At 43.8% G+C, this 12,736-nt stretch overlaps 1 protein-coding gene across 10 annotated transcripts in view; it reads left to right on the forward strand.

Moving 5' to 3' along the window:
• PRKCQ (protein kinase C theta) overlaps window positions 1-12,736 on the forward strand; it is a 175,443-nt gene that overhangs the window by 16,180 nt on the left and 146,527 nt on the right. For 4 of the 10 annotated variants that reach the window (XM_082738736.1, XM_082738735.1, XM_082738732.1 and 1 more), the window contains one exon: window positions 7,741-7,956. The exons of the other annotated variants lie outside the window; for them this stretch is intronic. The gene's annotated coding sequence lies outside the window, so the exon portion shown is untranslated. The remainder of the gene's footprint in view (window positions 1-7,740; window positions 7,957-12,736) is intronic. 10 annotated transcript variants of the gene reach the window in all.

Raw genomic sequence — 12,736 nt, forward strand, 5'->3', positions numbered from 1 at the left:
TGTAATCCACACACCACCTTTTCTTAGCTTTTTGCAAGGCAGAATCAGAGGACTACATTTTCTAAGACCCGCCTTTTAAAAAGCTTGAGCACTCATCAGTCGAGTGTGACATAGGCTTGAGATGAGATTTGGTAATAAATCATCAATAGTGAAGGACAAGTTCACACATATTGATAGTGGACCAGAGCTCTTGCTCTGAAGTTGTCAAAGTCGGAGTTTCTGACATGTATTTATTTGGCTCAGAGGTTGCTTTGGATATCAGTCCCTGTAGGATGAACTTCCCCCAAAACTTAGTGACGTAAAACAATATCATTTCATTTGTTCATGATGCCGTGGATCAGGCATGTGGGCTGGCTCTGTTCCTCAGGGCGTTACCTGGGGTCTCTCACGAGATTGTGGTCAGACAGGAAATGCACTCACTCATGTTGGCTCCGAGCAGGTATGGCTAGAAGACAGGGACCACCCACGCCCTCCCTTGCTCTGTGTAGCTACTTTGAGCTTCTTTTCGTGGTGATTAGAGCCTAAGAGTGAGTGTTCTGAGTGCACAAAGGCCAAAGCTGAGATGTCTTAGCAACATCTAACTCATCTAACTCATCTAACTGAGGGAAAACTGAGAATTCACAGAGCGTCACTCCTGACCCATTTGCCTGGTCAGCAAGTCAAGACCAGCCAAGGTCATGGGCAGAGGCAGTAGGCTGCACCCCTCTGGGGTGAGGCCAAGCAGCATTGCAGAAGAGCTGTAGAGGGGGCATTATGGTCACAGCCATCTTGGGAGACGTGGTCTAGCCCAAGACATTAGACTGTCAGGGAAACCATTTCATGAGGGTGACCTCATGCTGGTCTTCCAAGTTGTAGCCTCCATGTGGCTCTTCCCATGCACACCACACTGTACTGATAGAGGACAAACACACCATCTAAATGCAAATTTCCACTTGACAAGTCCATGGTTACTCCACACCACCCTTAGAATGCAATTCAGACCCTTGGCATGGCTTGCCAGGCCCTTACCACCCGTCCCTCACCTGCTCCTCTGACCTCCCCCCTTGAAGGCTTACATGCCCTGTTCTTCAGCTGTCTGGGGTAGCAGTGCTCCATGTGGGACCGTGTGCTGCCATGCCCTGCTTCCCCAGAATCCCGTCCCCCAACACTCGCATATCCCCCATGTGCCTGGGGTCCTGCCGTGATGACACTGCCCCCGCCCCAACCCCAACCCCACAGGCATCTGTCTCTTAGTCCACCATCCAGCCCTTTCCCTTGCGAATAGGTCCCTCCATGAGCGCTTGGTGACTGATGTCACCATCCCAGTGCAATGGCAGAGCTGCGGGGTGCCTTCTGGATAGTCCGGAGAACCCCAAACAAGAGGAAGGTGGGTGTGATGAGGAAGGTGAGCTTGTGATAGAGCCTGAGTGGCGGGTCCAGTGCCACCAAAGTGCAGACAAAGAATGTGCTAGATGAGATACAAGCACAGTCAGTGGAAGAGACAATTCCATTGGATGTGGGGGAGAGCCAGACATGTCGTGGTTAAGCACAAAGCAGTGCACAGAGGGCCTTCCATCAGACCAGCCCTGTGGCCTCTGCAGAGATGTGCAAGGGGTGCCCCTCCAGGGTGCCCTGGCCCTGAAAACGGGACACCCCGATCTAAGCAATGTGTGACTCTTAGCAAGTGGCCAACCATCCCAAGAGGGCAGAGGAGAAGTTGAGCAGAGAGAAGGGAAGAGCCTGCTTCTGCAAAAGTGTGTGGGACTGTCCCTTGGGTGGATGCCTTCATCCCTGAGCTCAGTTGACTGGGTCTCATGAACATGACACAGACGGTGATGTGCTTGGCTTTGACAAAGAGGACCTGGTGTGACTGGGGAGAGGTGAGGTGACCCCTAAGCCCGACCAAGGGAGACTTACCTTGAAAGAACCCATAGTCTTCTTTTGACTGAACAAATATAAAGGAAGTAATCATCATGTGGAGATATTTTTGCATACACCAGCAGCTGCTCTGCTCAACTTCCGTCCATTAGTTCACCTGGAGTAGGTCCTCTCATTGTCCTCATTTTACAAGTGAGGTCATGGGTAAATTAGGTGGTTCAAGGTCACAGAACGCCTAAGTGGCAGAGCTGGAAATGCCATCACAGGCAGCTTGACGCTCTGGTCTCTGCTCTTCTTCTGCTTGGCTAAACCTGAGTTCGGCAGTATACTCTAGCTACGGACTCATTTTTTAAAAAATGCTACCTGACATCGGTGTTAATTCTGAGAAGTGAGTTTTGAGAGCTCCTCTTCTCTTTATATCTCAATTACTTTGGGGACACATTTAAAAATGGCAAATTCTATCATATGTGGACACACACATGTACATGTCTACACACAGCTATAACTTGGAAAGAGCTAGGAGAAGAATGTTTGTTTAATTAAAAGTGAGTGAGAAATGCAACCATATTAACATTCCTTGGTAATCACTTTGAAGTCTGAACTTCAGTCTTATGGGATCATTCTGGAAATTGGAAGAATGATGTATTGTTATACTGTGAGATACACTTAAATTGTTTCTAGCATATGCCTGATGTGACTGTGTAATTTGCTTTTTAGTCAATAAGTTGTCACATCTTTGAATCACTAATAAGGTTCACATTAAGGTTTTGATCCTTTTAGGTCTAGTATTTATTATTATTATTTGACAAATTCCTGAAGCCCAAGATTCTGAAAAGTTCAGCAATACCTCTATTTAAGAAAACATTACTTTTGTCAGTATTTTCCAGAGATTAATTTTTTAAATCCCAAGAAATCTGTACTTTATCATTTTTTTTGTTGGGTTGCAAAATAAAATCAGAAACACAATAGGTGCTTCATATTTGAGCCAATGGACAATTTTCAGATGTTGAGCAATTCATTGAATTTAAATAATAGCCCTCAAAATATATAAATAGGAAACTTATAATAACAACCAAGGCACAGGACATCATGATTCATGATCTCAGAGACAGAAACGAAGTATCTACATTTTGTATGTCTTCTATTTTAACCTTATCCTTCTGTCCTTCATGGACCCCTGATGTGCCAGCTTGCAGCCAGGACTTTTAGTTAAAGGACTTATGGATTCAGCCACAGAGGAAGGGAAGAAGCTGTGAACAGAACAGAGGGTGTTCCCCGCCCCCCCTTGAAGTGTACTTCCCAGCAAATCCAAGGGTGACCACCTTTGGAATGTCACTTCCTCCCTGATCTCAAAATACCTCCTGTGACACTGCCAGAAAGTTCTCACTTCACTTTATTCCAGTACCTGAAATTCTGCCAACTAGAAGTTAAAGGCACATAGGTCCCCTTAGAAATGCCAGTCCTGGCAAGGTTTCCCTCCGATGTTAGAGGGACTTGCTCGTTAACTTAGAGAGGATGGGAATCTTCGTGAGAAGGAAGGGTGGAATTTATTCAGTCAACAGATATGAATTGATCAAGCATATAATTGATTATTGGTCGGTGACTGATCTAGGTGTTGGGAGCACAGGGGAAAAACAGGGGCCAAGATCCTGGCCTGCGTGAAGCTTACTTTCTTTTAGAAGAGAAAGACAGTATAAATGAGATGATTTAGATGATGACAATGCTGGGAAAGAATAGTGAGGAAGGTAAAGATCCAAACAGGCAACTTTCTGGAATGTGGCCTGCTCTTCAAGTACCACATGCCTTGTCTTCATGGACAGTGACGGAGAGGAAAATGTGATAGGGACTCACTGCCACAAAATTATGGTTTTAAAAAAAGGGTGCAGACAAGTCCCGGGATGACATAGGAAAGGTGTCCTCTGACCTTCCCCAGTCCCAGATAACGCATCATTCTCATCTTCTGCCTTCTTCCTGGGGTCGCGGCTTCTTCTCCATTGCTGTCTTCCTGTGTTGGTACATGCCTGGCATGCAGTAAGTGGTCCATAACTATTTCTCTCTCTCTCTCTCTCTCTCTCTCTCTCTCTCTCTCTCTCTCTGTGTCTCACTTAAGGTCTGTTAGGAATCGGACTTTAGGATTCCTGTTAGTAATGAGGAGCTAAGGAGATACCCTTTTATTTCTTTTTTTTTTTAAGATTTTATTTATTTATCAGACAGAGATCGCAAGTAGACAGAGAGGCAGGCAGAGAGAGAGGGAGATGCAGGCTCCCCACTGAGCAGAGGGCCCAGTGTGGGGCGCGATCCCAGGACGCTGGATCATGACCTGAGCCGAAGGCAGAGGCTTAACCCACTGAGCCACCCAGGCACCCTGGAGCTACACCTTTTCTTTAAAAAAAAAACAAAAAACAAAAAACAAACAAACAAACAAAAAAAACCCCAAAAACTTCACTTCACTGCCTGTTGCTACAATTCAGCAAGTAAGCACATGAGCAGAAGGAAACTCTAAGTTTGCCTAATTAATTCCCAGTTGTGTAGCCCCAGCCCTAATGTTTTCACTTCCTGTCCTCTTTGTAACTTCCACATATGCCACATCTGAAGGGACAAGCCTTGCTGTGCTTGAGAATGATGTCGGTACTCTAAATGTTTCACTGGGAAGAGAATGGCCGTCCTCAGTTTTTAAATAGGGTCTCTTATTGCCCCTTTTTCTTAAACCCTAAGGGCAAAAACCATCTCTGAGACTCTCCCCTAATTCTTAGTAATACTTAGATGAAAAATAGTAAACTATGGAATTTTAGCATGTACAAACATGAGTTATTCTTCCCAGAATCCTCATGTTCAAGGCTAGGAGAGTGGGGTGTAGAGGTGCCAGGCAGGACATTCCAAGGTGTCACAGCTGGTTGGTGGTAGAATCAAGATTACACTGAAGGATTCTGGACTCCCACTGTTTAACTCTGGCTCTGAAACAACCTTCACAAATACCAGCGATCTCCCACGTCAACCAGAAAAAATCAACTTCAACCTAAAAATCTTGCCTCTGCTTCTGTATCAAGTGACTGTATCTTCTCAAGTGAAAGCGACATGATTCAGTAGATGACACTAGTCCAGCAAGCAGGACTAATGTTCCACTAAGAACATTATGTCCGTGGAGTCCATCCACCTGTTTCCAGAGCAATTTCCCAGACCTTCATACTATGCCCGTGATGTCTACTTGCTGAACCATCAACTTTAACTTCTTAACCCCTATCTTTCATCTCAGTTTTCTGGTTGTGTTTTATCTAAGTCATCTTTACTTTAGTTGAGCTAAAGCTGTGGTTTTGCAAATTAAATCAGTTGTGGGTTTCTGCATATATCTCCTCTATGTGTTTACTAAGCCTTTTTTTTTTTTTAATTAGCATTCTGTGTCTGTTTTCATCTTTTTAGTTGTGTGAGGGAAGATTTGTTTTGCTTAAGGTTTTCTAAAAGCACATTCAAAACTGTTTAGAAGAACATATTTAAAGAAACCAAAATGCTTTTTAAACCTATAGTTTCAGCCATTGTTGAACCCTTAAAAGTTTTGATGTTTGATTCTAATGAAGAGATCATGCAGCCTTTGAGCCTAGAACTAATGCTTGAAGCAGAAAAGATGTTCTATGTTTTTCAACATGGAAGAGGTTTTGAAAGGCGTCTCTTATGGCTTCTGTGGAAGAGGAATAGGCAGAGGATTGGTATTAATTAGGAATCCACTGTATTTAGAGAAACTATCTGAAGTTCTCAAACTAAAATACTAAAGAGTAGGGATCTAGTACGAAATAAGTAACCAGATAAAATTCATAGGACTTATTGCATGGAGGGGTGGAAATGATGAGAGTGAAGCAGTCCTCAGAGTTGAGTCCACTGTGGGGAGCTCGGGAGACTCAGTAAGTGGTGATTGCCCTGATCAAGACAGAGGAGAGAGGAGAGGCATAGGCATTGGGGAAATGGTAGAATTCATATTTATCTTGATTGTGCATGAGAAGCTGGTGGGACACCACTTGGAGAAGTCCAATACACAACTGAAAACATAGGACTGAAAGATGTGCAAGTATGTATCAAGAAAAACATACCTTTTGCAGTTATCATTACGTAGACGACCATTGAAGCCATCATTGAAGCCATCACTGTGGCTTCCCAATGGTCCACAAATATTTCTTTCTCCCTCTCTCTCACTTAGGGTCTGTTAAGACCCTAAAAAAAAAAAAGTCCAAATCTGGATGTTATCCATAATATTTAGGCAAACCAAACTGAACCGACAGGTCCCAGAGGGTGACCAACGTGATGGGAGGGACAGCAGGAGGGAAGCAGGGGAGCTGGCCGTGTAATGTAGGGTAGTGAGGAGGAAGAGTGAGAATGAGCCAGTGATCTGGAGGCGGCATCATCACTGCCTTGGAGAGAGCAGGACTGGCAGGGGGTTGGGGGGTGGAAGCCAAGGGGCAGAACGTGGAGAAGCCAAGGGAAGGTGAGAAAATGAAAATGGTCTGCAGATCTTGGTGAAGAAAAGAGTCAGTGCCACGTCTGCAGGAGAAGCAACGTCAGAAGTTGTCAGGGGACAGGAAGCGGGAGCATGTTTGCAGGTGGGAGTGGGACAGAGGCTGAAATCACAAGAATGACAAGGGGATAAGGGGAAAAATAGTCCCAGGGATGTGGCCAGGGCCACGGTCATACTTGGGACACTCTGGAGGGAAGAGAGGTAGAAATAAAGAGAGGTCGACCCAGAGTGACAGAAGCTGAGCGAATCTGTGTCTTGTGGCTTCTGTTTTCTCATCAAAACGGACTAGCCCATCCACTGAGGGTAGAGAAGAGAGAATTATGTTTTTGGAGACACAAGGAGAACAAATGTGGAATGGCCAGCTAGGAAATGGGGAAGGAAGCAGCCCAGGAATGAGATAAAGTTAAGATTGTTGGCAAATTCAGTAATAAATCAAATGCTTTATAAATACTAAATAAGGTGTTATTTGTTGTTTCTTATAGTAAAAATACACATAGCATAAAATTTACATTTTTAACTATTTTTAAACATACAGTGCAATGGTATTAGATCCACCACTGCTGTGATCAGTTTCCAGAATTTTCTCACCATCCCAAACAGAAACTCGGGACCCACGAAGCAATAACTCCCCATGACCAGCTCCCCGCCAACTCCTGGGAACTTCTGGCTGTCTGGATTGCCTGTTCTAGATAGCTCATATTTATGGCTTTTAAAGGCATGATGTACAAACTGAGAAAAAAGGGAACAACCAGGAGGCAATAATGCTTGCTATAATGTTCTGTAATGAAGAGGTCATGCTTAAACCATCCCCTGTCCCTTTTAATCTGCCCTGTGGTATCCACTTACAAAACATAACTATAGGGGTGCCTGGGTGGCTCAGTGGTTAAGTCTCTGCCTTCCCCCCTTCTTAGGGTCCTGGGATCGAGCCCCGCATCGGGCTCTCTGCTCAGCAGGGAGCCTGCTTCCCCCTCTGTCTCTGCCTGCCTCTCTGCCTACTTGTGATCTCTCTCTGTCAAATAAATAAATAAAATCTTTAAAAAAATAACTATAATATTGTAAACTTGGTAAAATGAATACCCTTAAAGAAATTCAAATTTACTTTGAAACCCCTTAAATTCTCCTTTGATGTCTGTTTATACAGTATCTGTACACAACAACGGGTGCCTTTTTCCCTCATCCAAATGGTAGCAAAGAATTTCAGTTTGGTAAATATTTTCCTGTTTAGCAGTCTGTTTCAGAGGATCGCACTCTTTATCTGCATCTCTGTTGTCTGAAATAGAAGCTCCTAAAAATAGCTTGTATATGCATCACTTAGAAAGATGAGAGATTCTACTAGTAAGATACGCAAACAGATAACCGCTCTGCTTTAATGTCAGTTATAGGTTATGTGAACACATCCTTACTGTTCACGAGGAGATGCGGATGAGTCGTTCTAGCACTAGACTCCGCTATTCTTTGTGGAAATCATTTTTGATTCCCAGTGAAAGTAACTTCGGATAGGAGACTTCCTGGAAGAAATGTCTGATACTGCCGTCAACTTCCACTTTCATTTTCTGTGACCAACCCCAGAAAGAGTCGACAAAATTCCCTTCGTGGAGGTGAGTGATAGGTGCCTCTTCCTACAGCAGTGCCCAGGGGGTGAGGCCTCGCCAGGTGCCTTCTCAATTTAGGGTTCTACATAGAAACATTGACAGCCAGGGGCACCCGGTGACTCAGTTGGTTCAACGTGCGACTCTTGGTCAACTCTCGGGTCTTGACCTCAGGGTCATGAGTTCAAAACTTGCACTGGGCTTCACGCTGGGCATGGAGCCTACTTGAATAAAGAAAAGAGAAGGGAAGGGGAATGTGAGCAGCCATGGAACCTCCCGGAGCCTTGAGGCTGACCGCCGTCCTCTAAACCGTGCTGACCACGCTGTCAGAAAGGGGAATTGCTTTCATATTGTTTCTCTTCTCCCAACCTTATCTCCCCTCATCCCATTCCAGTGCATCTCTGCTGCCTGGCTTTGAGCCCTATTTCTCTCCTGAAGCTAGTGCTCTGGGGTTTCCTCTCGTCAGAAACCATTCCTTCAGAAGCCTTTGTGGGCTCGGGCACCCACTGGATTTTGCTGCTTATGTGCATCAGTCATGTATCCCAAAGAATCTATAATCTTTTTTTTTTTAAGATTTTATTTATTTATCTAAGGGACAGAGAGGCAGACAGAGAGAGATGGGGAAGCAAGCTCCCCGCCGAGCAGAGAGCCTGATGCGGGGCTCGATCCCAGGACCCTGGGACCATGACCTGAGCTGAAGGTGGATGCTTAACCCACTGAGCCCCCCAGGCGCCCCAGAATCTATAATCTTCTTGAAGGCGCTATGTTTTCATCCACAGAATCCTGAAACATTACTGCTTTACAGATGAGGATGTTAAGCCCAGAGAGGTGAAGGTCACACATCTGAATTCAACAGACAGTTGAATTGGACATTAAAAGGATGGAGAGAGAGAGAAGTCTGTTTCTTCCTCAAAAGTACTTGAAGGGGCTCATGCCAGAGTTTGTGGCTGTTTTTTCTTCTTTTTTTCCGTTTCTATTGCTAACTGGCACCTTCGTGTTTTAGAGACCTTTCTCCACACAAAAGACAATTCCATACTATTAGTTATATTTTGGTCTTAAAAATTATAATCACACTTCCTGCCTTCCAGAGATAATCATGATTGACCTTTTAGGTGCTTGGAAGCTAGTGACGCATTTACAGATTTAAAATTTTCGAGAGCAATTTGCCACTAACTACAATGACACAACCTGTAGTTTGACTACTTCGCACATATTCTATAGAAATTCTCAGACACGTGCCAAAGGAAAGATCCACAAGGATGCTCGTAATGGTATTGTTATTATAGCACACAAACGAACAGTGAACCCAAGCAAAAACAAAATGAAGCAAAACCCATCAAACTTTAACAGAAGAACAAATATAAGATTTTCATAGATGTATTTCATAGAGAAATAGGGAGCAGTGATTCTCAAAGTGTGTTCCTGGGAGAACCCCAGAGATACGCAAGGCTTTTTCAGGGACGTCTCATCTCAAAACTGATTTTATAGAACTACTAAGGCCTTTTCACCTTTTCATTTTTATTCTCTCTAGTGGAATTTTCCAGAGACTGTATGTTTTGATAGCAACAGACTGGATGCATAAGTAGATATGTCTTCTATGAAGTGAGATATTAAAAAGATTTGCAAAAAGAGGATGCCTGGGTGGCCCAGTTGGTTAAGTATCTGCCTTCAACGTAGGTCATGATCCCAGGGTCCTGGGACCAAGCCCAGAGTCAGGCTCCCTGCTTGGCAGGGAGTCTGCTTCTTCTCCCTCTGACTCCTGCTCCCCCTGCTTGGGCTTTTGTTCTCTCTCAAATGAGTAAATAAAATCCTAAACAAACAAAACAAAACAAAAAGCGAAAGCCCCATTAAAAAATAGGCAAAGGACTTGAACGGACATTTCTCTGCAGATATTATACAAATGGCTAAGAAGCATGTAAGAAGCAGCTCAACATCACTAACCTTTAGAAAAATGCAAATTAAGATCGCAGTGAGATACTACCTCACATCTATTAGATGGCTACTCTCAAACCCCCCCCAGAAAAGAAGTTTCAGTGAGGTTGCAGTGAAATTGGGATCCTTGTCCAATAGGGAATGTAAAGGGTCTACCTTCTATGGAAAACAATATAATAATTACTCAAAAAATAAAAAATAGAATTGTAGCATGATCCAGCAGTCCTACTTGTGGGCGTAGAGCCAAAAAAACTGAAAGCAGCAGCTCAAGGGATATTTGCACACCTCTGTTGGTAGCAGCATTATTCACGACAGCCCGTGTGTGGAGACAACCCAAATGACCATTGCTGCATGACGTACGTACAATGAAACACTATTCGATCTTGAAAAGGAAGAAAATTCTGACATATTCTAAACGTGGAGGAGACTTGAGGACATGATCTAAGGGAAATCATCCAGTTACAAGACAGACAAATAGTCGCTGGTTGATTCCGCTTACATGAGGGGTCAAAAGTAAGAGTCGAGGAAACAGAACATAGAGTGGTGGTCCCCAGGGACTGTGGGGAGGTAAAATGGGCAATTGTTGTTCCATGGTTTTCCGAGTCTCAGTTGTGCATGCTGGAAAGTTCTAGAGATTTGTTGTCCAATGATGTGAATATCCTTAACTCCACTGAACTGTATTAAAAATGGCTAGGATGGTACCTTTTACGTTATGTTTTTTTACCACAATAAATGGATAGTTCTAGCAAGGCTTCATCTGACCCAGGAATTTTTTGGGTTCCTTGCTTTCACTGCAGTTATTGTTAAAAATAGTTAATTAACTAAATCTGAATTATCTAACTCTACTTCTTTTTTTTTTAAAGCTTTTATTTATTAATTTGACAGAGAGAAATCACAAGTAGACGGAGAGGCAGCGAGAGAGAGAGAGAGAGAGAGAGAGAGAGAGATAGGGAAGCAGGCTCCCTGCTGAGCAGAGAGCCTGATGCGGGACTCGATCCCAAGACTCTGAGATCATGACCTGAGCCAAAGGCAGCAGCCTAACCCACTGAGCCACCCAGGCACCCCTCTAACTCTATTTCTTGCTCGGAATCCCCGCTTCTAGTCTTTTCCTTTCGTTCATACTGAGCGTTCTGCCCTTCTAGAATACCCGCTGTTTCCTCTCACCTACCTGAGTCCTACCTGAAGCAATCCCGATGGGTCGCTCTGGAGGATGCCCAAGCTCCGCGTTCTCCTTGATAAAATCAGGAGCCATTCTGAGTCGTTTGGATCCCTGCTTCCTTGAGGACTCAGCACACTTATTTCGTATACCACCTATCGCCTATCACTCATCTCATTCATTTTCTGTTTGCTCTTTGATCACCCCAGCTAGAATTTAAGCCCTGGAAGATGGGTACCAGTAACATCACTGTTGCTTATGTTTGCCTGCCACTGATCTTCGCACGTAGCCAGCACACAATAAGACTGGCGAATGCATGAATTATCGGATGAGTGGACAGATGGATCAGGGGCATTTTAAAGCTGGAGCTGAGCTGAATGTGGTAAAATTAAGTATAATATTGTCTCAGAACTCTGGTTCTATTTTCCCTATGCCTTACATATATTCCTTGCACCAAACCCCAGATTTCTTCTCAACAGCACCATCTTGCTCTATCCAAGGAGGCAGTTCTACCCCAAGCCTGGGGCTTACTTTTTTTTTTTTTTTTTAAGATTTTACTTATTTATTTGAGTAAGAGAGAGAGAGCACAAGAGGGGGGAGGGTCAGAGGGAGAAGAAGACTCCCCACGGAGCAGGGAGCCCGAGTGGGACTCGATCCCAGGACTCTAGGATCATGACCTGAGCCAAAGGGAGTCGCCCAACCAACTGAGCCACCCAGGCGCCCTACGGGGCTTACTATTAATTGGCACACAACAGCAGACTGCAGGTAGCAAAAATGCTAAGTGCCAGGGCTTGCACACAATTATAAGAGTAATGCCTGGCATTTGATGTTAGATGTCTCTCATCTCAATTCCTTACTATTCTAGTTACAAGCTGTGACAATATAACCCTTTTTAAAATTGTAGTAAAATATGTGTGGCATCAAGTTTACCATCTTAACCATTTTAAAGTGTACAGTTAAGTGGCATTAAGTACGTTCACCTTGTGCAACCCACAGCCACCATCCATCTCCAGAAGTTCTCAACTTCCCAAAGTTTCTGTTCCCACTAAACACTAACTCCAAGCCCCCCCTCTCCCCAGTGTCTGGTAACCTCTATTTTCCTTTCTGTCTCTATGAATTTGGCTATTCTCTCTACCTCATATAAGTGAAATCATAATATTTGTCCTCTATGTCTGGCTTATTTCACTTACGAAAATGTCCTCAAGTTTCATCTACATTGCAGCATGCATTAGAATTTTGTTCTTTTTTTGGAACAAAAGAACAAAACTTTTTAAAGTTTTTTTAAAAACCATTTTAAACTTTTTTGGACTTTAGTTGCCTCTTCTCTAAAATGGGATCAGGGGGTTTTGAAGCCCATTTTTTAAAGTTTGCTGTGAAGACCTAACAAGACCATGAGCAATGGCGGACAGTGCCCAACACAGTGCTTTGACTTAAGAGGCTGATCAAGTTTCCTTCATTCCCTTTCTATTCTATAAATTTCATGAGGACCAGGTGCAAGAAATATGTCTTTCTCATTTCCCTAGTTCCTTATGTCACACAACAGTGAGTGCACAGAAATGATCCTGTGCAACCAAATTAGAGAACCCCCTGATTTAGTAAATTAGAAATCCTCTGCCAGAGTCCCAGCATTATAAAAGTGATTGTCTGTTTCACTCCTTTCTGCTCCTCCTCCTCACCCCTACCTATAAATCAATATCAGAG

This window comes from Mustela nivalis (assembly GCF_964662115.1).
Source record: "Mustela nivalis genome assembly, chromosome: 7".
Lineage (NCBI taxonomy): Eukaryota > Metazoa > Chordata > Mammalia > Carnivora > Mustelidae > Mustela > Mustela nivalis.